The following is a 25,369-nucleotide window of genomic DNA, read 5'->3' as shown; positions in this document are numbered from 1 at the left end:
ACATTTAAATGCAAATCTGTTTCTACAGATCATTCTGTTTCTATATAAAAAATGTAATTTTAGAATTAATAATATTAATAATATTTATTTATAATTATTTATTTATAATATTTATTATATATATATATATATATATATATATATATATATATATATATATATATATATATATATATATATATAAATGAATGCTATTAAAAATATCTATAGAAAAATATGAAACAAATATTTAAGGTAGGGTTTTTTTTTGGCAGTATATTTTGAACAGGAGCATGTGGCATATTCTGTCTGAGCCACAAATAATAAAAGTACAATTAATATGAGAAGAAACATTGAAGGTGCTACAATTTCTCAGGTTAAATGTCAACATGCATCATAATCAAGCTTGTTTTCTTAATCAAAGCACTGCTGTTAAGTGCTCCCACCTGTACAAGCAAACATGATGTGCACGGGGACGAATGAATGACTGTTTTTTATTGCTTTATTGCTAAAAAGAAAATGCTAAAGACAACAGTACATCTATTGCCAAGTGCACAGTGCATGAGAGTTAAACATCTGGTATACAAATTCAAAGCCCAGTTTTATTAACGAAGTCCTTCATTTCAGCACTCCCCCATTCTCCCGGGTGTTCAGGAGGTCTGGAAGATAGTCTGAAGATGTTTGTTGTGTGAGTGAAGAGAAGAGGAAGCAAACTGTTTTTCTCCACAGAGGAGGTCCCAGGGGCATCACCACAGAATCAGTGCCAGGACTCAAAGGCTGACATTGTGTGTCAGAGGGAAAGAAATTATGCAAGAACCATGGGCCTTTTCACATACTAAAAGCATAGCAGTGAAATGGAAGTGTATAAAAATCAATGTCATAGTCTGTAAGGTCACAGCATCTCATACAAATGATTCGAGAATAGCAAATCTTCTTCAACATTCAAATTTTTTAAACATATATTTGTTTACAAGAAAATATTGCAAAATAGTAAAATGTAGTATGTAGCAATGCATAAAAACAATTTTAATATTATATGTGTGAAAATTGACTCCAAGCTTTAACAGTTCAAATGTTACATCAATATTTACGCAGTGATAGTTATCTGTATTCAGAGTCAGCTTATGCAGGTGCTCAAGTTGATTTTCTGGGCGGCCTGCTCAGAGTATTAAAATTGCTTGTGTGTAGCTTGCACCTCCAAGGTTGGCAGACTTTCTTGAGAAACAATGTCAGAGATGTTGTTTCTCACTGCATCTATACCACTGTCTTTAACAAAAGAGCTTGCTTTCAAAATAAAAGAAATTTAGACTGAATAAGCCATTTTTTTTCTATATTGTCACATCTTAAATTTACTAATGCAACACAGAGAACTAGAAGGCAAAAAAAACCATGAATTCCAAAAATAATCTAGTATGATTTTATTATACTGACAACATTAACAATGCGTTGTCTTCTTCCTCTGCTGTACTCCATGGGAATAATAGGGGTTTATGAAGTTAATGTTAGCCACAAATATTATTCAAACATTTTTTTTTTTTCAATGTATTTTTGATATCTGAAATATAAATTTGAATGCTGTGCTTGTTTCTTCGCATATCTTGCTGATGATAAAATGTGTTAACAAAGATGTACTTCTTTTTAAAATAAAAATCCATCATACGTAAACTTTTGAAACATTGCTAGTGATTCCAAAGTCTGAATAATTATCTCTGATTTTACAATTAAATCTTAATAAAACTGTAAATACATTAAGCCCCACTGTGATGCAATGGTGCAGCTACAAACAACAAAGTGGAGGAAGTGCTTAAAAAAAGCTTACTTATCATCCCGAATATCCTTATCATTCCTATGTGTTGATATAGTGATGTAATGGTCTAATGGTAATGGCATTTCTATGATGCCATTAATGATGCAATGACCTGTCTGATGCTATGTCATCACTCCATGTCTGATCTTAAAGCGGGTTCATTTTCTTGAACTCTGCTCTCTCGAAATTAGATGAAAGGAATGAAAGATGATTATAATGATGCTAATATCTTTAATGTTTTGTTTTTTTATTATTGTTAAAAAAATAGGTCTAAATATAATACACCAATTTTCAAGTGCATGGTAAAGGGTGGAACTCTTACACCATCTCATAGCCCATTCCCAATATTTAAGAATCCACCACCTCTATATTCAGACCAAAATATGAATCTATAAACATGACTCCAGCAGTGCTGCACAGGTACTGGTATCTCAGTTCAGTATTAGAGATTGCTCCTCATCTTTGCTGTCAGAGAAGGTGAATATGTGGGCCATTTGGTTCTAAAACTGCAATATAGAGGAAGACTGAGGGGTGTAAATAGGGCTGGGTGCATGAGAGTGCAGGAGAGGGATTTATGTAGATTGCGCCACAACCAACAAACATTAAGTCAGAAATATCCAGTTCCAGGGTCTAAATGAAATGTATTGTTGCGTCATTGGTGGAATTGTTAGCCTCCATTTAACATGAAATAACATAAATCTGACACTTGTGACAAATCTGACACTGAAACCTTTATAGATATTTAATAGAGAGCCATGTCACTGAATTTCATTTAAAAAGTCACAATAAAAGCTACAACCAATATCCCTGCCCTAACATTAAACATTTATACCATCTCATGACTAGTGTTAATGTTATGCAAAGAATTATATAACCATGGATCCTCAAGCGACACTGAAGCTCCACTTGTGAGAGGTTACTCCAGATGAGACAGTGGATTATAACCTGCAAAAACAAGTTTCGCTTAAAAGCCAAGGATTTGTCAGAGCAGATAACATTTAATACCCTATCTCTATTTCAATCATTACTGCCCCTTCCCACAACTTAATCTCTTCCCCCCAGAGGACCAAGGTTCTGGTTCTTTTTACCTTTATTTGTCAGATATTGTCTTTCATCTAAGATACAACCGGGCTGCTTTTGCTTGGTCTGTGGTGTCTGAAAGTCTGCCATATTGTGCACTGATACAATCGATATCTGTCTGCGTGGAGATTTATTAAGAATATATTTATGGTATGCATTTGTAACAGTCACTGCAGCTGATAAGAGTGGCAGATATGATGCTATGACAATACTTTAATTTTCAGAGCAACTGTCAGAGTTAATGATAATACCTTATCGATAGAGAGAAACAGAATAAATACAGGACTGCAAACAAAAATGTAAGCAACACTAATTTAAAGTATATTAGTAAAATATTCTATAGACTATATTGGATATTGGTATATTAATAGTATATTAATTAAGTATTGCTTCAATGGCTATATCTACAAATTTTAACATAAGTAAATGCATTAATCAATTTGAAAACAAATATTTAAAAAAGTTTCAATATTTGAAAGATATTGAACTTCAGTACACTGCTTTAAAAAGATTTAGTCATTTTCCCCTTTTCTAAAAACCCATTGAAACTGTGCAGTAAGTTTAGTTCAGTAACTGTGCTTGAGGTCTGAAAAGAAATAAAAAAAAAAAGAAAAGAAAATAGAAAACATTATTTTACTTTATTAGAAGAAGTGCATGTATTTAAACTATGACTGTTAAATAATTAATCTTAGTTATTACTACATTATTACTAAGTAATACTACATAAGTAAAAAATAGCATTTCCTAATAAAATTTATTAATCACCTATACACTTTAATACTATCAAGAGTAAACAGTTTCACAAAAAGATCCCCAGATAAAGAATGAGATGATATCAGCTCAGAGGAAAGCCCACAGCAGCACTAATCAGTGTCCAGAATGATATGGCAGGTCTTCACCAATAGAGGCTTCCAGCTATTTGTCTCATACCATCTGACACACTTACATTACTGGCTGAGAACATCTTATATGGAGCTGTCTCTCTCTGCCCTGTTGAACCATCAGACCGTGCTCCATGTGTTTGGATACTACTGGCTCATCCTTATTGCCTTCTGTGTGGAAGCAGTCCCTGTCATAGTAATCCTGCTGCTGCAGGCCTGACCACTACTGCCTGACTCTGTCCATCACTCCAAGCATAGCTTTAATCCATTCTGTTTTCACTCTCCTCATCTTAAAGATTATTCTGTAAAACCTGCAAAAGTAAAAATACAGCTCTTTACTCTTACCACTGTGTTGGGATCAATGCTATTTTCATTAACATGTATTAAACATGTTAATAACCTATATTTAAAAATATGACATTTACAAGGACATGAAGGGATTGATCAGTATGGGTGCCTTCCACAGGATTATTTCTGCCACTACAGATATAGGCCCTATAAACCAGAATGACTGATTGTTCCACGAGGATAGGCGGAGATTGTGGCAGAACAAACTGAAAAACTGAATTTGTCAATGTTGTCACTGTGGTCAAAAAGCAAAGAATATACTCTGTGTGACCTTTTAAGAACTTGATTGATGAAAATTGCTTTACCTTTCACATGCACTGAGCATTACCCCCTGCAATTATAATGTCGCCACTAGGGCTAAAACAATTCTTCGAGTAATAACTCGAGTAATTTGAATAGAAAATAGCATCTAGGGAAATTATTTGCCTTTCTTCGTTTAGTCCATTTAACTACACATGGTACATTGTGTCAAATGAAAATGTAACTAACACTTTCCAAGATTGCTTTGTTAATTGCAATCTTTCCAAGATTTGCTGTGTTGATTGCTCTTAACAGAGTTGTAGGCTGATTTATCTTAAGTTTATAATCTAGTATACCAGTGTAGATTTATTCATTGATAGAGACTCAAAGCACTTTTGTACGTCGCTGTGGACAAGGGCGTCTGCTAAATGGCACTAATGTAAATGTAAATCTAAATGTGTTTCCTCATGGACCATAATTACTGCCATATTCTTGTATGGAAATCGTTTTAAAAAAAGAAACATATTACTTCTTCATTTTAAGAGACTTTTTTTCTCGTGTATGTTTAGTATTGCTCTTTAATAAAGAAAAAGTACTTTTTCTGCTCAATTAATTAAAGGAATAATCGGTAGAATACTCGCTCGCTAACATAATAGATAGCTGCATCCCTAGTTCACAATTCAGTCACCTCCATTTCCCAAAATCCAACAAGGTCAGTCACTTGATTTCTCACATATTGCATTTGTATTTACAATCCTCTGATTACTAGTCAAGCACATCTGTTCACAAACAGCACTCTAAATAACTTTCAAGACATAACATTCAAATATTCATCAGGAAGACACAATAATTTTTTTCAGCCAGTGTCGGGTCTAAGCCATCAGCTATTATTGTAAATGTGAAATATAGGATTGGCATTGGTTCTTTAATAAAATGTAGTGTGCAACAGTAGTATGTTTAGTATATTAAGTTAATATATTACTGTAATATCCAAACAATTATTTCTATTATTACAAATTCCCAACATTTAAAAGTGGAACATGCACTCAAAGTTGTTGCATGATTAAGAAGTTATAGTAGTATATGCTTACAGTGTGGTAAGTCAGTCTTCCTAGTGGCAGGCATGTGATAATTGTCTTTTTTGTATGTGAAATATCGCTCACTATAACTGCTGATGAAGCAGTGAGTATGCTAATGCTACTTTTCAAGACCACCTGGCATGTACCAAAAAAAAAAAAAAAAAAAAGCATGTCAGGCCATGCCTTTCTGTCGATGAGTCTGCTTATGTCAAAAATCGTGATCATAATTTTCTTGATGTATGAATTGACCTGACGTGCTTCTTTGGTTTTGGAAACGTATCAGGATGTGGTGGTCTTGAAAAGCACAAGCAAAAAACAAAATTTCAAACAAATTCTTTGTTCTTTAACTTTGACCTTGGATGTTGATGAACAAAAATTGCCAAATGCATTTGCCAGCCTTGGAAAAAAATCTCAAATAACACATGCACCCACACTAAATTTTCCAGACTGTGTTTCAGGTTCTTTTTTGTCAGATACAGCAACATAGAAGCAAATTCAGGTATAAACCATGTCAAGCACAGTTATGTTATATGCTTCATAATAAACTTTAAATATGTAAAATATCCTTGTTTGACATAAACAATTTTTATACTTTTATATTTAGCTTTAACCTGGTCTGAATCACAACCATTCACATCTAGGAGTAATTTAGCATAGTTAATAGAGCTAACAGCATATATTGGGGAGAAAGAGGAAAACTGGAGAGCCTGGAGTAATCTATGAAGATATATAGACATTGTAAGAAATTGCACCTGATGATCATAATTAAACCAGCAGCTCTGAAGCTCTAAGACAGCTATGCTTAACAGTAAAGTGTATTGCTTTTTTAATCAGTGTATTGAGCTTTTTAGCACGTTAGACTGATTTAACAACACCAGTCAAACAGAAAAATTAATGACTAAAAGCTCAGTGAAATCACTACTCTTTTTGAACAGTGAGTAAATATGGATTCAATGCCAACTATTGACCTATCAGCTATTTACACGTGAGCTCAGGTGACAACCACCACTTCAAAACAAATCCATTTCACATGGGAGTACTTGGATAAAAGAAAACAAAAATGCTGTCTATACAGTATACTAACAGGTGATACACTAATTCTTATAACATTATGCTTCCATTAAATATTAATTATTCAATATTCGTTGTTAGATATAATGATATTCAATAGTCTAACAAAATAACATTTGCATACATATTTATTTCTTCCTGTAAACTGGTAGACAATGCCAAAAAAGCACTGTTACCGGTAAAAATGTTTTACAACCTACTGTGTCTGGAATATATCATTAAACATTTTGGAATATTTGAAATATTTGCATGAAAAAAAAATTTGGTGTAAGCTGTGTTTGCTCAAATTCTTGTAAATACATCAGCTAATGAACACATATCCTTGGAATTTGCGTTATTTTTTAATTTTTTGTAATAAAATCCACAAAATTACTGAGCGCAAATACAGACATATACTTATATACATATACATATACTAGAAACACATAGCAAATTCAGAAAAACAGTGCCCTTAGGTCTCCACAGTGCAGCCCAGCTACAAAGATGAGGAGTTGCTCAGCTTTACATAATAAGGTCATGTAACAAGGCCTTGCCCTTTCTATGAGGCACTAACATCAATATGAGGTCAAAAAAGGGCCGCAGGGAATCGATTGGATCTCCTTTTAAACTAGATCACTTGTGGAAGAAATACCAAATGCCAAACCGAGCATTACCTCAGTTAGATTTTTTGTTGCACTTGTTCTACAGATTAATACACTTTACAGTTTAAAGAACGTATGTATACAAGTTAAAAGAGCAACTGTGAAATAATATTCCAAAATGGTCAAAGAAAACGCATCCAAGGAAAGAAAACAGCATAGGGGAAACAGCACTTAATTACTCATTTCTCATGACATCTGAGAACAGCATTTATTAATCAACTATGAAGAAACCACCACATAACAAGCTACCAGCACTGCAAAACAAACCAATTACAGGAAATACTTAAATGACATTGCAATAATTTCAACAAGCTTGCATCTTTGTTTGGATAAATCAGCAAATTTATTGAGTGGGCTATCTTCTGTAGAGTGGGTATTTCTCAGCAAATACAAAATTCTGAGACCACACTAAAAATCTTGCTTTTTCTTTTTCCCAAATACTCAATATCTTCAACATCTTCAATATAAATTATTCAAGATTTTTTTTATTATTTCTAGGTTCTTATTTAATAGTATGTAAATTTGTGTTATTTACCATGAAATCTTTAGAAGTGTTCAGAAGTTCCACTTGAATATCATGCCTAAATACCTTAAAGATTCTACTTTTTTCAATATAATTTTTTAATGATTTTTTTTTACCTAAATACTGTATAAAATGAATGCAACATAGAAGCAAACCAAATACTACAAAAAGTCTAAATTTCATGTATATATTTCAAATATATTAGTCAAGTGGTCACCAATAACACAATTTACAAAACATAATTACAACTGTTGTATAATTTTAGAAAAGAATGTAAAATAGAACCATTTTGATTAGAAAACTTTTGGACCCCACTTAGGTGTTCTTTCTTAAATGTGTTGGAGGTAATTGGTTAGAGTCAGCACTAACAACAGAACAGAAGCAATAACATTTCGTGGTTTGTAGCTTAAACCTTTGTCCCTGATAAACAGACAGCAGACTATTAAAAATAAATAAATAAATAAATAAATAAATAAATAAATAAATAAATAAATAAATAAATAAATAAATAAAAACAAAAACAAGGACAGGAAGTATTTAAAACTCAAACTCAAAGAAATTTGAGATGCTGTTATTTGTACATTTTATAAACCCATATTTATAGGACATATAGTAGGACAAAGAAATCATATCAAATGTTTAATCTGAAAAATGTACCAATCTATGTAAAAAACTAGGTAATTTTGAATTTGATTAATGCAACAAAAAAGTTGTGACAGGATCTAATTCTGGCCTGGACAATCCATATACGTCTGTGAACTGAGGAGACCAGTTGCTGGAGATTTGGGAGAGGACTATTGTCCCAATTTGTGTTTGATAAAGGATTCTTCATGCTCTGCAGTAACCCTAGGCCTTCTTTGTCATATATCTTTTGTTTCATTATGTGTCAAATGTTTTAATTCATGAATGGTCAGGACTGCAAGCAAGTCAATTCAGCACTAAGCTCAGCAACAAATAGTGTGTTTTAGACCAAAATTAATAGAATGTCAGCTAAAAATATGCTTCAGATGAATATATTATGCATTAGAAAAATCGGACCTTTTGTACAAAGTATTTAGCGTTGTCAGTATAAAAAAAATTGCATACATTTAAATTAGAACCTAAAAATAGTTAAGAATAAAAAAAACCCCACTCCTTTCTAAAAAAGTATCACATATATTTGGGTTGCACGGTCAGGTGTGTACAAATGTTTAGCCAAATAATGTATTTCTGAATTTCTTGTTTCTGTTTTGCTGCTGAGGCACGAACTTTAACAGCATTTTAGTAGATAACCATAGCAAAAGATGGCTGTAAACTACATTTGAATGTTTTAAAATGACAGTATAATATACCATGCATGGTAATGTAATGTATACCACCTTGACAATATATATATATATATATATATATATATATATATATATATATATATATATATATATATATATATATATATATATATATATATATATATATATATACAGTGAGGAAAATAGTATTTGAACACCCTGCTATTTTGCAAGTTCTCCCACTTAGGTGCATGTCCACTGTGAGAGAATCACAATATATGATTTTTAAACTATTTATTTGTATGATACAGCTGCAAATAAGTATTTGAACACCTGTCTATCAGCTCGAAATTCTGACCCTCAAAGACCTGTTAGTCTGCCTTTAAAATGTCCACCTCCACTACATTTATTATCCTAAAGTAGATGCACCTGTTTGAGGTCATTAGCTGCATAAAGACACCTGTCCACCGCATACAATCAGTAAGAATCCAACTACTAACAAGACCAAAGAGCTGTCCAAAGACACTAGAGACAAAATTGTACACCTCCACAAGGCTGGAAAGGGCTACGGGGAAATTGCCAAGCAGCTTGGTGAAAAAAGGTCCACTGTTGGAGCAATCATTAGAAAATGGAAGAAGCTAAACATGGCTGTCAATCTACCTCGGACTGGGGCTCCATGCAAGATCTCACCTCGTGGGGTCTCAATGATTCTAAGGAAGGTGAGAAATCAGCCCAGAACTACACAGGAGAAGCTGGTCAATGACCTGAAAAGAGCTGGGACCACCGTTTCCAAGGTTACTGTTGGTAATACACTAAGACGTCATGGTTTGAAATCATGCATGGCAGGGAAGGTTCCCCTGCTTAAACCAGCACATGTTCAGGCACGTCTTAAGTTTGCCAATAATTATTTGGATGATCCAGAGGAGTCATGGGAGAAAGTCATGTGGTCAGATGAGACCAAAATAGAACTTTTGGGTCATAATTGCACTAAACGTGTTTGGAGGAAGAAGAATGATGAGTACCATCCCAAGAACACCATCCCTACTGTGAAGCATGGGGGTGGTAGCATCATGCTTTGGGGGTGTTTTTCTGCACATGGGACAGGGCGACTGCACTGTATTAAGGACAGGATGACCGGGTCCATGTATTGCGAGATTTTGGGGAACAACCTCCTTCCCTCATTTAGAGCATTGAAGATGGGTCGAGGCTGGGTCTTCCAACATGACAATGACCCGAAGCACACAGCCAGGATAACCAAGGAGTGGCTCTGTAAGAAGCATATCAAGGTTCTGGCATGGCCTAGCCAGTCTCCAGACCTAAACCCAATAGAGAATCTTTGGAGGGAGCTCAAACACCGTGTTTCTCAGCGACAGGCCAGAAACCTGACTGATCTAGAGAAGATCTGTGTGGAGAAATGGGGCAAAATCCCTCCTGCAGTGTGTGCAAACCTGGTGAAAAACTACAGGAAACGTTTGACCTCTGTAATTGCAAACAAAGGCTACTGTACCAAATATTAACATTGACTTTCTCAGGTGTTCAAATACTTATTTGCAGCTGTATCATACAAATAAATAGTTAAAAAATCATACATTGTGATTTCTGGATTTTTTTTTTTAGATTATGTCTCTCACAGTGGACATGCACCTACGATGACAATTTCAGACCCCTCCATGATTTCTAAGTGGGAGAACTTGCAAAATAGCAGGGTGTTCAAATACTTATTGTCCTCACTGTATATATATATATACAGGGCTCACCACCTTCAGGAGGGACTGTAAGGGACGGTGCTGTGAGGATTGGGCAACAGTCGAAGGCGGGGACCTGCTTGGACTGCTGCCCCCGCGACCCGAATTATGGATAAGCGGGAGATAATGAATGAATGAATATATATATATATATATATATATATATATATATATATATATATATATATATATATATATATATATATATATATATATGTGTGTGTGTGTGTGTGTGTGTGTGTGTGTGTGCTCAATTACATTTTGCAATATCAGTGGAAAGAGCTCACTATACTGGCTCATAAAAAAATTGCCTCCATTTTATGTGTTCTATTACAGAACCTATATTTCTAAGAGCTGTACATGTCCAATGATTATGTATTATCCACATGAAAAGGTCAAGAATTATACACAAGAATAATAGGTGTAAATGCACATTGCAGCTTTTATTCACAGAAAACACTGCACCTTCTAGAGTATATAACTTTTAAGGAGAGATATAATTTAAGTCTCTGTTTAAACTGTCACTATGTGCGGCCTCTTTTAGTAGTTTCTAAACTCCTAAATATTCCAATTTAAAATTAAATTAAGCAAACAAAAAGTCTATTTTCAACCAGTGTGTCCAGACATTTGCACTCTCTTTAGTTCTAGTGTAACCTCTGAGACATATTTTCGGTTCATTTTGCAATTCCACACACATAAATCTATAGTTTTCAATATCTCAATGTCAATGTCAATGTTGGTCAGTTGGTTCTTTTAGGTGATATTTGTCCTTCTCACTACTTGTATTATCCTTAGGTTTTGTCTGGTCATGTTTGAACCTATGTCTGCTCTTTCATTTTGGATCTAGGGCTATGTTTTGGTATTGCCAATAAATTCTTTCACCAAATGGATCCTAAAACAGTTCCCTTTTTCCAGCATGTAACACAGAGCATGGAGCACTGCAAATGTCCTTGCTAGAAAGTTCATGTGAAATGTCATGTAAACACTGAGACTGGGAATAGGGTGTGTTGTCCTATTGCACTAGGGATAACAGGTACTTTCCTTTCAGGGGTTTGTTGATGTGTGGGGGAACTGGCACGAGAGAGTGGGAGGTTGAGGGTCAGACAGTCTGAAGACAGATGTGGGGAGGAAGTTGTCCTTAGTCTAATTATGCATGTAAGAAGGTACAGGTAGTGATATCTTGAATGTACAATAACGGTAATGATGCTAAGGAAGTTTAGATAGCAGGGTCTGGGGTAGATTTGACAATATGTTTGGTCTTTTTCATCATAAAATGAATCTCTCTCTGTTGATCAGCATCAAAACATACTATCACACATTTATAAGTTTTTTAAATAGATACTGTAGAATTTGACCAGGAGCTGCTGTTGTAGGCTACCCTGGTAGTGTTATCTGTAAAACACAGCCAGAATAGGGTTAGTGGACTTAAATCTGGACTTACTTGGTTGTTGGTGAAAAAATTTATGATCCGATTACAGATATGAATGGTGAAGTTAGGACTGAGTGTGGAGACCTGTTTGGCAGGTACTGCAGTAAATAACATCTGTGCATACAGTATGTTCTCTTTTGCCAGAAAGGTAAGGAATATGTGGCTAGCTATAGAGACTGCAGTTGGCTTGGGTACTGCCACAATGGTGGTGTATTTAAATCATGCTGGCAATAATGACATAAAGAGCGTTTGGATATATGCGTGAAAACAATTCCCAGATCATGAGCAAAGACCCTAAGTACTCATCCAATGTCTGCTGACACGATTATGTGCAGTGTGCACCTTACTTAAGATGGATTGCCATTGCCTTCTTGCTGACTGACAGTAAAACATGTCTTGTGTAAAGGGGAGGAAAGCAGTTGCTTTTGTAGTACAGTATCTAATAGACTTGGTGGCTTGCCACATAGACCAGGGGGTTTTGTTGCTGAGGTGAACCTTATGTATTGTTGATATATTTTTGCTTTGCAGTTATGATTAATTTCTTTAAGTTTGTCCTTGGTGACACTAGCCATGTAAACGTGTATAGAACACAGAATGTGTTCCATCCTTCTGGCATCTGTGCAGTTCAAACAGTCCATGACAACTGAATCAGATTTATCAATCCACATTTCACTGTTGTGATAGGATCTGCAGATCACTCAATGGTCAGAAACAAGGAGACATGGTCTGAATGTCCCAAGTGGGGATATCATGTTGCTTTGTAAGCTTGTGGATATTAGTAAATTGATCCAGTGTGTTATTCCCTCTAATCGGAAGTTCCCACTTATATATTATTGTTCCCACAGTAATAAAGTCAGCGTCAGGATGGGCAGCCTTCAGGGCTCTGATAGTGACATGTAGTATGTTCATAGCTTAACATTATCTCGAGGAAGTAACAGCTGCTGTAATAATATCTGCACTGAATCCTGTCAGCAGGATGAAGGGTCTTTTTCATAATTCAAGGTTAGGAAAATATTGTCTTTTATTTTTGTCTGCAACTGCACATCTATTGTTATTTATGCATGATGTGCACAATTGGCTTGCAGCATCTGGGATGGTTTTCTTTAATCATGTCTCCATCACAATTATTGCCCAGCTGTTCATTTGGTGTGGAATCATTCAGAGTCTGTTTGACTAACCGCAAGTTGACAAAGAAGGGTTGACTTTCCTCACAATTCAATTGATGAGTCAAACAGGCTGATAGTAATCCTTCTGGCTCTTTGACTTTTAAGCAGGAGGCATCAGAAAAGCTACCAGAGGGATTACTTGTTAATGGCAGCCAAGCATTCCCTGCATCATCACTTTCTGATCCTTCAATGTCAGATCTTCTCATCACTGTCAAGTAGAATTCATAACATAAACATAACAATGTTGATAATTGTATGATGTGATTGTAGGTCCCTAAACCCCAATTAAAGAACCATGGCTTTACATGGATTACAGGTAGAGGCACACGATTCAAAGCCTAAATGACTACAGCAGTATGAGGTTGTACCAAGACCAAGATCTCCAATATCATGGTCAATAATAGCATTTTAACTTATCTACTCATGTTGAAATTCTTTTTCTTAAACAAAGATTTGGTATATTTGGCATATAATATTCACTTTACATTATTTAAAACCGTAATTCCAAAAAATACCTGTAGTAAAGTCTAAAGTAAGGGATGGAGAGGCTCTGAAGATAACTAGCAGAAAATAGTCACAATGCACTTTACCTGACCTACTTCTATAATACGGTAGTGTAAGATATATAAAATATGGTGTAATCATATACATTTTTAATCGCTTTAGCATGAATTTAGATGTAATAAAGGAACTGCATAAATCTCTAGATTCTAAAAATCTAAAAATAGGAAGAAACAAAATAGAGAAAAAGGAATTTATAGAAAGCTGGTGTTGCTAATAATAAATGAAGCCTAGCAGGAGTCATTATGCAGTTTGAGTAACTGCTCCTTTTCTTTGACAATATTCCATGTTGGATGAGCCATTTCTTTGAATCCCTGCAGAATTATCCACAAAATGTCACAGCTGGTTCACTTAAAAGCATTCTTTCTTCTTGTGAGAGAGCTTCAATAAGAGTTCCTGACTTGTTCAAGAGAGTGACTGCCCTTTTGCCTATGCTAATGCAGCACACCAGTTTCCTTTGCACCATTGTTCCTTGTTAGCTTTGTTGTAAGACCTTTTGAAACCCACAGTGTTTGATTTAACCAAGCAATCTAGGAGACCTCCATTAGGCAAATAATTTTTGTTACAGTGTATCAAACAAGGTTCAGCTCTCTGACTCTAATTTCATAGAGTAAATATTATTGGATAATGTGAAGGCTCTGTCTAACACTGGTACATCTGCAATGTCCTCTGGCTTTATAATTGTACAGGACCTATAAAAGGTCACACTCTTTATATAGAGTTAGCAATTTGGAACTTTTTGTACAGCAAGACCACATCTTGTGCTCATCCAAACAAATGTCTATTTTTTGGACCCCTATGCCAATTGTTAGATTAAATGTCAGTTTAATTTACTAAATATTTATTTCCACACTACACATGAGGCATCAGTGTCGATATGCCAGTTCTTTCAAGTCACTTTAGAGTATTACCAGTCAAATAATTGGCAAATGCTCCTTCTTAGGACTGTAATATACTGTATATCCAGACAAATAACAAATATCAAACTGTTTCTGAAGTCTATGAGGTGCTCACATTTGTCATATGATTAAACACCCCATTAGAACAATGTGTCTCACAAATTTTCACTCTTCTTGTCATTTAATCTTAAACACTGATGAAAAGTGTTTAGTTCAGATTTCTTAACTCTGGTGTGAATACAGGCCTAGGGCATGCATTAAGTGTTTCCTTGCTAGCACATCATAGCATGGACCACTTTCCTCAGGCCATGTAGATTTATAAAAACTCAGTCCAACATAATTTAACAATTTCTAACATTTTAAAATTCAGAGACTGAACATGACCAAACCCTGCTCACACATTTTTGGGGGAAATTATTATTTTGTGATGTGCCTTGGGCATTCAGAGTATGTTATTTTAGAGTAATGCAGACCAAATCATCATCTGTGTAATGATAAGGGTGTAGAAGACTTTTGATCCTCTTAAAAATTTCATATTGGCTCGCTCAAGAGGCCTCGGTATTCACTGAAGATCTTCAGCTTTTTGGAAACAGGCAATGAAGGGCTTTCTAGTGCACTTGACAGGCAAAAACACAGAAAAGATGGCAATCTAATTCTAGCATATGCACACCCAGTTTCTGATGCTTCAAAAATCATTGTCTCTTACAGGATTAGAAAAGACAGCAGCAGCCATTATTATCCATCTTAAATACATTACAGTAAAATAGTTTTATTTGCATGCCCAGGCGATCAAGCATAGGGTTAATCGGTATGCACAAGGGCCCAACAATGCTGAGGCTTGAAGTCGCAAAGTTCTAATCAGCAGCCTAAAGCCTTTACGCTTTAAGACATTACTGCAATGTATGTTTGCTATGATAATCTTAATTTACTACTCATATATTTGTTTATTTATTGATAATTGTCTATCTATCTATCTATCTATCTATCTATCTATCTATCTATCTATCTATCTATCTATCTATCTATCTATCTATCTATCTATCTATCTATCTAGTATTCTTCCTCTGCATGTAGCTTTTACAAAAAAGAGAGAAAATGCATGATGAGGTCTTGAAAGAAGCTGTATGAATTACATGCATATTGATTGAACTAGAATTGAGAACAACTAGTCCCTTAACCCTTAACTATGCTGTTGAGTGAACTATGGCATTTCAAATACCACATTTTAACTTAATGAAACGCCAAGGCTATCAAAACTCTGATCTTATATCTCCTAAAGGCAAAGTTTCAGAATGAATCTCATTAACAGACCTTCTCTGACACGTCAAGCAAATTCCTTTCATTAGCAAAACATTTATTTAGGTACTTCACCAACACTTTAAACAACACTTAACTTGCCAACCTACACTGAAAACTTACATGGAGCCAAACACAGCTTTAATTGGATGTGGTTAAATAAAATTTAACACAATTTTGTGATCACAGAATACATTTCCTGCTCTGGTTTTGGGTTTGGTGAGCAGGCCTGTAACAGGACTTTAAACAGCATACAAACTGCATATATGATGAAGTATGTTCAAAACAATATTGCATTGTAAATACAAGTAATTTTTACAATTTGTCTGTATATATATATATATATATATATATATATATATATATATATATATATATATATATATATATATATATAGAGAGAGAGAGAGAGAGAGAGAGAGAGAGAGAGAGATTTGCTTCTCACAGTGCTTTTCAAAATAAATAAGGTTAATATAATTACACCAATAAACAGTTCTTGTTTGCATAACTAATCACCCCCTTAGGCCAATATTGGAAAAATATTGCTCAAGATCTGTCAGATGAAATAGACAATGTCTTTGAAAAGCAATTTTCAAGTCTTCCCACAGGTTTTTTTTAACTAGATTGAATCTGGGATTTGAATGGGTCATTCTAACATATTCAAGTTCTTGGCTTTGAACAATTGTAATGAAGCACTGACAGTATAATTAGGGCTGTTGTCCCACTGGAAGTTTTGGTCTCTAACAAACTGCTGGGTTTCTTTGTACAGATGCATTTATCATGTATTTATCCATTAAACTAATTATGTGCCTACTGATGGCAAGTGGTTACACCACAAATAAATTTGGGATTTCACGGCAATGAGGTGAATATTTATGCATTTAAGTTTCATTTCAGTCCCATGTTGTATCACTACAATAAATGGAAAGGTTCAAGGTTTTTAAGGTGGCTGAATAATTAAATACTGACATTATCACATTTTGAGCAACTTTCTTTGTGAAGGAGAAAAAATTTACACATTTTTAAAAGAGCACTGCTTAGGTGCACCTTTAACATATCAACATTTACACCTTCAACATATCTGGTCAGATATCAGTAGCAAATCTGAAATTGCTAGGCAGGTTAACCCATAACAGGTTATTCCAATGGAGAAAAAGATATCAGGAAGAACCTTAACGGTTAACAATAAAACAGTCCCTCTGCTCTGAGTGATCCACAAGTGGATTGTCAAGCTGCGCTGCTGTTATTAAGCCCACAATTAGACACTTTCCCAAAGGTGGAAGCATGTTGCACCAGGATTGCATAAGCAATTCACGAGGATGACAGACAATAGTTAAGAAGAAACGTTTAAAGGGAGCAACATGCTCTGTCCTCTCTATAGTAAAACTTAACCTTATTAAAATGTATGAGGCATTGCACTAGTTTTGTATAGTGCTTTTTTTCCTTTCATCTGAAGAAATATTCTCAAAAAGGGGTTCACAAAAAACATTACTGGAATACACTTTGATTGTCTATGTGATTCAAAAGTGTCCACAGTGGGTCAAGAGCTTAATCGAAAGGGAATAAAAAAGTCAGATTTATTCATAATAAATAACATTTACAGTAATAATTACAATAATCATTATTATTAATAATAATGACTATTATTATTATTATTATTATTATTATTATTATTATTATTATTATAATATGTAGAAATAGAATGTTGGTGCCATTTGTTCTCTCCCAATTAATGTAAGTCAGTGAGGGAGTTAAACAATAAAACACAGGTTCTCATAAAAATGATGCTGACCTGCAAAGAAAAAAGAATTACTTTCACGGGAATGGAAGCTTAACACCAAATAAAGTGTATCTGTTTACTACAGCATGTAGAGATTTTGGTGCCCACGCCCTGTAACAGATACTAAAGGGCAAATGCCGCTCTGATTTACTTTACTGTTTTCAAACAAGCTTGCTTTTCATGGATTTTCACAGATGTAGGGTATGAAATTCATTAAATAATCCTCATGACCTTTGGAGAGGTATTAATTTGCCATTTTTCGTTTGTTTGTGCTCCGTTCACTCAATGAATGGACCTTAACAGACAATGAAAAATCATTAAGAGACAGACATGAGAAATAGGCTTTTATATGCTTTTGTGTAACTTTCTTGGGATTTTTGCTTAACATATACCATGCAGCCTTACACAGGTTAGCAATCGCTTCAACACTTCTGTCTGTTTTTATCAATGTGAGCAGTTACACTGTAAAACAGGATTGCTATTGACCTAGACTGGCTGAAATTTGTGGTTAAACACACTCAAAATTTTTATTAATTCATCTGACTGACGCAAATTATCCATATCAAATTAACCAGACGCTGACCAGCAGAGATTTCTGGGAAAAACTAGCACGGTTTCTTAAGTGCTGCTATACAGTGTCAATATAAACTGTTCATACCACACTTTTGTGGTTCTCAACGTGGCCACTGGCCCTTATTAGGAGTCTGCTTTATTTATTTATTTACACTGGAAATCACAACTAACCAACATCAAATCACATTATATGTGTTAATGTGACCCTTACAAGCTATGTGTCCTCAGTAATTAAAAGGGAAAAAAAGTAAGGATATAATAATGCCAACTCTGAACTTCTGTGAGTAAAATGTATAGGAACCGATGGCTCCAATAAATTGAAGCAATATTTTTGTAAACAGTTAAATAATGTCAATAAAATAAATCCGTTTACGGGTTATAGGAAATAATTTTACAGTTAAAGGGTGTCCTGGCAACAAAGAATCCCTCGTCTAATGATTCACTAATTTGTACAAGCCAAGGAGTGTAAAAAGGCGAGAAGTTAAAATTGGCACAACGCATGAATTAACTGCCATAGCTTTTCCAAATGCTCTTCACAGATCAAACCAGGCCAGTTTGCATTTTGAATTCTTACACATTTTAATTTGTGATCCAATTGTTTAAAGTGCATTTGTACCCCAGTCTGCAATTCTGTCCTTTACTGTCACCACATCTACTGCCCATAAATACACCTTTGATATCCCACTGGCCACAAGTCTTTTCCTGGCATCGGATTTGACATCAGGTTTAGTTATTATAGACATTATTATCGATTCTCAGATGAAACCACATGGCTTCACAATTGCAAACTCAAAACTGCATGACTCAGCCTTTAGGAAAAGATACCAATACTAAAGATCAGGGTGGGGAAAAGGGTTTATATGCATTTATTATAGTACATGTTCAACATATGCCCATTGCAATTCCTTAAGGGTTTGTATCTTGAAATATAATCTTGACTGCATAATAGCAGTCTCTCAATTCATTTTCCATGAAGTCATATTTAAAAAAAAAAAAAAAAAAAGCCATTATTTTATCTTAACTATATATTTTTTTCTGGTTTGACGAACCACATTCCACCTGTTGGACGCAGTATATCCATATTAACCCCTTTAAAGTGGGATATTTTAAATAACAATTTCAGGGAAAAATAAAAAAAAAATAGCAAATAGCATTAATTTTCCAATAGATAATGTTGTCTAAATGCTGTAACAAGGGACAATATTTCAAGCACCCATCATATCTGGTTACTTAGCTCCCACTCACTCCTGTCCTTTTCTTGCAATAAATAATGAAACACCACACAAGAGATTTCACAAGTTGCTTCACCAAATGCCAATGCCCTGTCCTCTGTATCAATTGTGCATCACCCACGTCTTAACTCTCTTTTTCAAAATATTTAGAGAAACATTTTAAATACCCTCTTTCAGACATGCTCTCTTTAAGCCCAAGTCAAAGCACAAACCTGGCACATCCTATCCAACACGTTTACATTTTATTTTTTTGGCAAACGCTTTAAGTGAGCCTGACCTTAAAATGAGGGAGAATGTATCACAATGAGATACTGTTCTTGATACACTGAGGATTAAATGGCCTGCTTAAAAGCTCACCAGTGAGTATCTAACACATCCGGGATTTGAACTCACAACCTACTAGTCATGAGCTCAAAAGCTTAACTGCTGAGATCCTATTTAATCAAGGGATTAAGCATGATGCAATAGAAGTGATTATAACCACTAGTAAAACAATGAGGTAGAGAAATGTACAAGTTACGTAGTCAGCCCGCTTCGTACCCCCCAAAAAAAACAACTACAAAAAGACTGTTTAAAAAAAATACAAATAAAAAGATTATGATTATGATTTCTTAAATATAGAGGTTGTGTTTAACAGTCATAGCATTTTTACAACTTCGTACATAAAAGGAAAATCTCTTTTGTTTTTAATAATAATCATTCACCCAATTATCTTCTGTAAACATTTTTCCTAGTCAGGGTCAATATTCATTCAAACTCGCTTTGCTTGTGATCAAAGGTTGACAAATAAGCATTCATAACACATGAAGCATTTCTTTCTTTAACTCAGATATAACACTATTACACACTCTGAACACTATTGATATCCCATTGCCTACTAATCTTATGTTGGCATCAGTGGTGTGTTGCTACCCTGTATTCAATGCACCATTTATCAAAATTGTCACAATGCATTAACATAATAAGACATATATAATTGAATTGTTTTCTGTTAGTTTTGTTTGTCTATTTTTTTATGGCTAGGGCTTGTATCTGCAGTCCTGTCATTATATATTTTTGTCTTTGATCAGTTTCACTTGGACCCTATTTAGCTTAACATCAACCATGAGCATGGGTCTGTCGGAGATTAACGTCAAAGCCATGTGATATGACATTACCCATTTACTGTATTTTGATAAGCAACACACATAGAAAAGGGAAAACATTTTACAGTGGGTAGTGACCAAAAAAAGTGACTAGATAGCCATAAGCTTAGTTTTCATGTACATATTAATGCTATAAAAAATAAGACTCTGCTGTGCTTACTTTTCATTTTCAAAATGAGAGTGCAGCAAAATAAGGGGTGTGACACTGAGCATTTGTCTTATTGTGGTTTCGGTCTGCCATACTGTACAGTCTAATAGACTTCAGAAAATGCTGGGAGAAATAACATTTCTGATAAGCACCCAGCCGAGCCTATTCTATATGTAAATGTACTTGTACGCAGAGTAAGTACCATGTTTCTCGATACTTAAGCTGTCCAGGAGATTTACACTTTGCACACGCAAGAAGTTGTGCTAGTAGCAACAAGATCCTAAGAAGCTCAGCATTTCCCTAAAGGAGCAAGTCTGCACAGTGGAAACCACAATAAAATGAGTGCAGAAATACACACAGTCATCAAACATAAGCTCTGCTGAAGATAGGAAGTGCATATCACAGTTTGCAAAATGGTGCAAAATGATTTAAATTTATATTTTTCCCCCAAACTTTTTTTTTTCTATATTTATTTGTGAAATAGTTTGTGCCAGTTTACCAGACTTGCACATTTCCCAAATATTGTTGGAAGTTTATCCAGGGAGGACAGGTGTGTTATCTAGCTGACCATAAGTGAGACTACAAATATTCTTGTGGCTGCAAACTGCATCTAATATGGGACAGTTGTACTTGTGTGTCTGCTTACAGGAGATAAGACAGTAAAAAAATTAATTGGCTGTCCTGATTATATAAAACAGTTTGTTGTGGCATATCTAAACAAACAGAAACCTAAGTGTGCTGTGATATCTTTTGCAGAACTTGTAATAGAAAAAAAAACACCTTAAAAAAAATTGAACAAATATTCACATAAAATGGAAATGCCACCAATGACACTCTGCCAGCCAGTGAACATGCTATGAAATTTTTATGACATGTCTCTAAATGTAACTACTGTGGAATCTTTTTAATGTCACTTTTGCACTACATCACTTCTGACAGGCAGCCAGGTTGCAGCATGCTCACCCTGAAAAGTGCTGTCCTCTCATTCCCCTATGTAACAACAGACTACAGACTAAATCATTAAACACAATTCTCATATTTTTCTTTTTAGGACACTTCATCACAAGATTGAACAAAACAATTGTTACTGAAATTAAAAATGCTAAAACAACAGTGGAGTATTCTTTATAATACAAACCATTTGTTGGAATCTTTCTCATTGTAAAGTAAGAGCAGAATACATGATGAACATAAGTGCTGCAAACAAAAGTAAAACATATAAAACAGATGTCCTGTACACTGACAGTTGTTCTGGACTGACAGTGAGTGACATTAGAAAATGATCCATTGAAAGCCAACCCTGGCAGCCAAGGACAGAAAAAAGCACAAGCAAAAAAGAAATACACGATACATACACCTACAGAAAGAAAGAATAGTGCGATTTCCATTCATAGATACTAGGATTAGTTTTCATATCCCACTGCTGTAATGACTTCTGCTGCTGAAGACAACAAGGCTATTTTCCCCTAATATCCTCTTTTGGCATGTGAACTCAGCGTTCGCTCTAGTATTCATTATTTACTACAGCCTGTAATACAATGGCTCCTAACAACTTTCAGCTTTACGTCTAGACTTTTATGTCATGTCTAGACTAATCTGATGTACGACAGGAGTCAGCAGACAGCTATAATCACAGGAAATCTTAAATTGAGAATGTATTATATACCATGTTGCCAGATTGGTTTACTGTCCAGTTAGGATGTTTTAAAAACAGTGGGGAAAGAAAGGCCTTAGGCAGGTTAGATTGGAGGCAAAGTTATATCTGGTTTATGGTCAACTGTGTGACATTTTGAAGTATGGGCGGAGTGTAAAAACAAATAATAATAATAATAATAATAATAATAATAATAATAATAATACAACTCTTTTATATAGGCACAGAATAAGAATAAGCATAGCAATAGCATTTCCAGGACTGATCTAGTATTTTAAATGGAAGAAGTCTGTTATAATAATATAGTAATAACAATAATAATAATAATAATAATAATAATAATAATAATAATAATAATAAGCCCACAGTATCCTGTAAACTCAGTCTGTCTGGTTGTCCTGATTCAAATAAAGATGAAAATATTCCATTGAAAAGGAAGAAAGGACATGGGGAAAAATGAGATGATCACCGAAACAAGGCTCGCTCCCTCCTGCATTCCGCGTGTCCAGCCCTGCGTTCGAGCCTGACCCCGTGCGTCTTTACCGCTCCTCTCTTTAAAACTACTAAGCAATCCACAACTACCAAGTGCACTTACTGTGGTGCATGAGCTCTCCTGATCTCGCCTCCTCCAAGCAAAGCTTCGCGCAATCCAAGCTGGAACCGAACTCGTCCTCCTCGTCTAAATATAAAGGACAGCGAAAAGCGCTCGCGCTCTCAACGCCACTGTTCTGCGCGCTGCTGGATGTAATTTCTCTGCATAGTAGCGCGCGTGAGAACGCTAGCGCCGAGCAGGAGGTGTCGCGTGCATCACACCAGTCCAGCGCAGTTTCGGCGCGTCGGAGAGGCGCGCGCCTCGCCCCGCCCACTCTCTGTGCTCAAGGGCTCGGGAGGAGTGATGGAGCGAGCTTCAGGCGACGCCAGAAGTCCAAGTGGCCGATATTGGCATACAGCTAGCACAGTTAAGCACAGGTCCTTTTAAATAGCAGTTAACCCCATGGTGGACTGCACAGTTAGACCCGTTTTTTTTTTTAATTTTCATCAAAGCAGGATCTAGGACAAGCCATGTTCACTTTTGTGCCACGGTAACATGATCCTTCAGAAAACCCCCAATGATGTACCACATAAAATATTCATTCTCACTTAATGAGAACATATATTGTGGGAAGTGTACAGCCTCCTTTTGTGTGTAGGGAGTGTGTTTTATATCTCGATGTCCACACAAGCATTTTAATTTAAAACAATTTTTGGAGAATAACTTTTATAAATATAAAATGTTTTGCTTATTGTGCTTAAGGTCAGGGTCAGGTTTTAAGTGTATACTTTGCATTAATAATTGCCAATGAATTTGTGTGTGTGTGTGTGTGTGTGTGTGTGTGTGTGTGTGTGTGTGTGTGTGTGTGTGTGTGTTTGTGTGTGTGTGTGTGTGTCTGTCTGTATGTCTGTATGTCTGTCTGTCTGTCTGTGTCTATAAATAAACTAGAACTTCTCAATATCCATGATGAGAGTGCTGATAAATATCATACACTTCCTGACATCCACAATCCGTCTTCAGTATGTCCTGGCAAACACTTCAGAACAGTAACTATGGAGCTTTGACACTTCTTAGATAGCATGCATATGTGCGTGTGTGCGCCTTGCTCTGAGAAAGCCTACTTTGCTAATGTAAACAACAGGGAAAAGCAGAGTAAATACATGAATATATAACCTACATACATATACATACATACATACATGCATACATACATGCATGCATGTGTGTGTGCATGAATGCATAAACATACATACATACATACATACATACATACATACATACATACATACATACATACAAAAGTCATGCATTCTGGCAAAACAGAAGTAAAGTTTATGACAAAACAATCACGATCTTGTGCAACTTCCTTACCAGTAGATACATGCAAATTATCCACCCAAAATGAATCTAAATAAATGTGATACACCTACGATTAAGCACTAAGTGTGTAATTTGTATGATTTGCATATCATGAATCACAGGCACGGGTCGGTTCAGAATTTCTGCAATCAACAGTTAGTGAAGATGTAGCATCACAAGCAATAAGTCGAAGTTAATCCACTAGGTGGCACAAGCTAACAAGTCTAATCTAAAAAGAGGACTAAATGCTTCACAAATGTTGCGACAAATCACACTTGCCGTCTGGAAGTGAGCTTGCTTTTGCTGGTGTTATTTACATAATTATGTCAGCTCTTTGTGACATGGTCCAATCTAGTGAATGCACAGCTCTTTTGGCTCCTTTCTTGAAATAAATTCAACCTTTGATCCACTTCGGTTCTCTGTTATCCACACATAAGCCCTAATTATAGCGAGTGGGATTTAAGGAAATCTTCTCCTTTTAAAACAGTCAATGAGAAAGCTGATAATTGAAGGGGGAGTAAATTGAATTCCTGATGGGATTAACCAAAAAGGAAAGCAGCAAGGAAGGGAAAGAGCTGGGCAGACAGCAAATATGGGTATGTCTTTACTGAAAGCTCAGACAGCCAGACTGAATTCAGTTAACTCTCCTTCCTTGAAATGCATGTTCACAATGATTTGAGGTGTTATGAGGTCAGTGATTATGTTGGGAGTAATTGTGGTCTAAATGACTTAGTTGAGCTTAACTGGCACACGAGCACTGATACTTGGCGATAGTAAGCAGAACCAGATAGACGTATGTCTGCTTGTTCTTACATTGCATCTGCTAATGACTTGGGCAAAGACATTTAACCTCAGGCCACCTGTCTTTAAGCTAAGCATATCAGTGTCTTTGAACCATGAAATGTTCTAGCGTAGTTGAACTTGATTAAGTAT

The 25,369-nt window shown here is 35.3% G+C and overlaps 1 protein-coding gene across 1 annotated transcript in view; it reads right to left on the bottom strand.

Moving 5' to 3' along the window:
• The window catches only part of cntn4 (contactin 4), a 166,482-nt gene extending 143,002 nt beyond the window's left edge, over positions 1 to 23,480 (bottom strand). The window contains exon 1 of the mRNA XM_083531988.1: positions 23,141 to 23,480. The gene's annotated coding sequence lies outside the window, so the exon portion shown is untranslated. The remainder of the gene's footprint in view (positions 1 to 23,140) is intronic.
• Positions 23,481 to 25,369: the final 1,889 nt, after the last annotated feature.

Source organism: Silurus aristotelis (assembly GCF_946808225.1).
Source record: "Silurus aristotelis genome assembly, chromosome: 2".
NCBI classification, from domain to species: Eukaryota; Metazoa; Chordata; class Actinopteri; order Siluriformes; family Siluridae; genus Silurus; species Silurus aristotelis.
The sequence above is the reverse complement of the archived record's forward strand: the minus strand, read 5'-3'. Positions and strand labels throughout refer to the sequence as shown.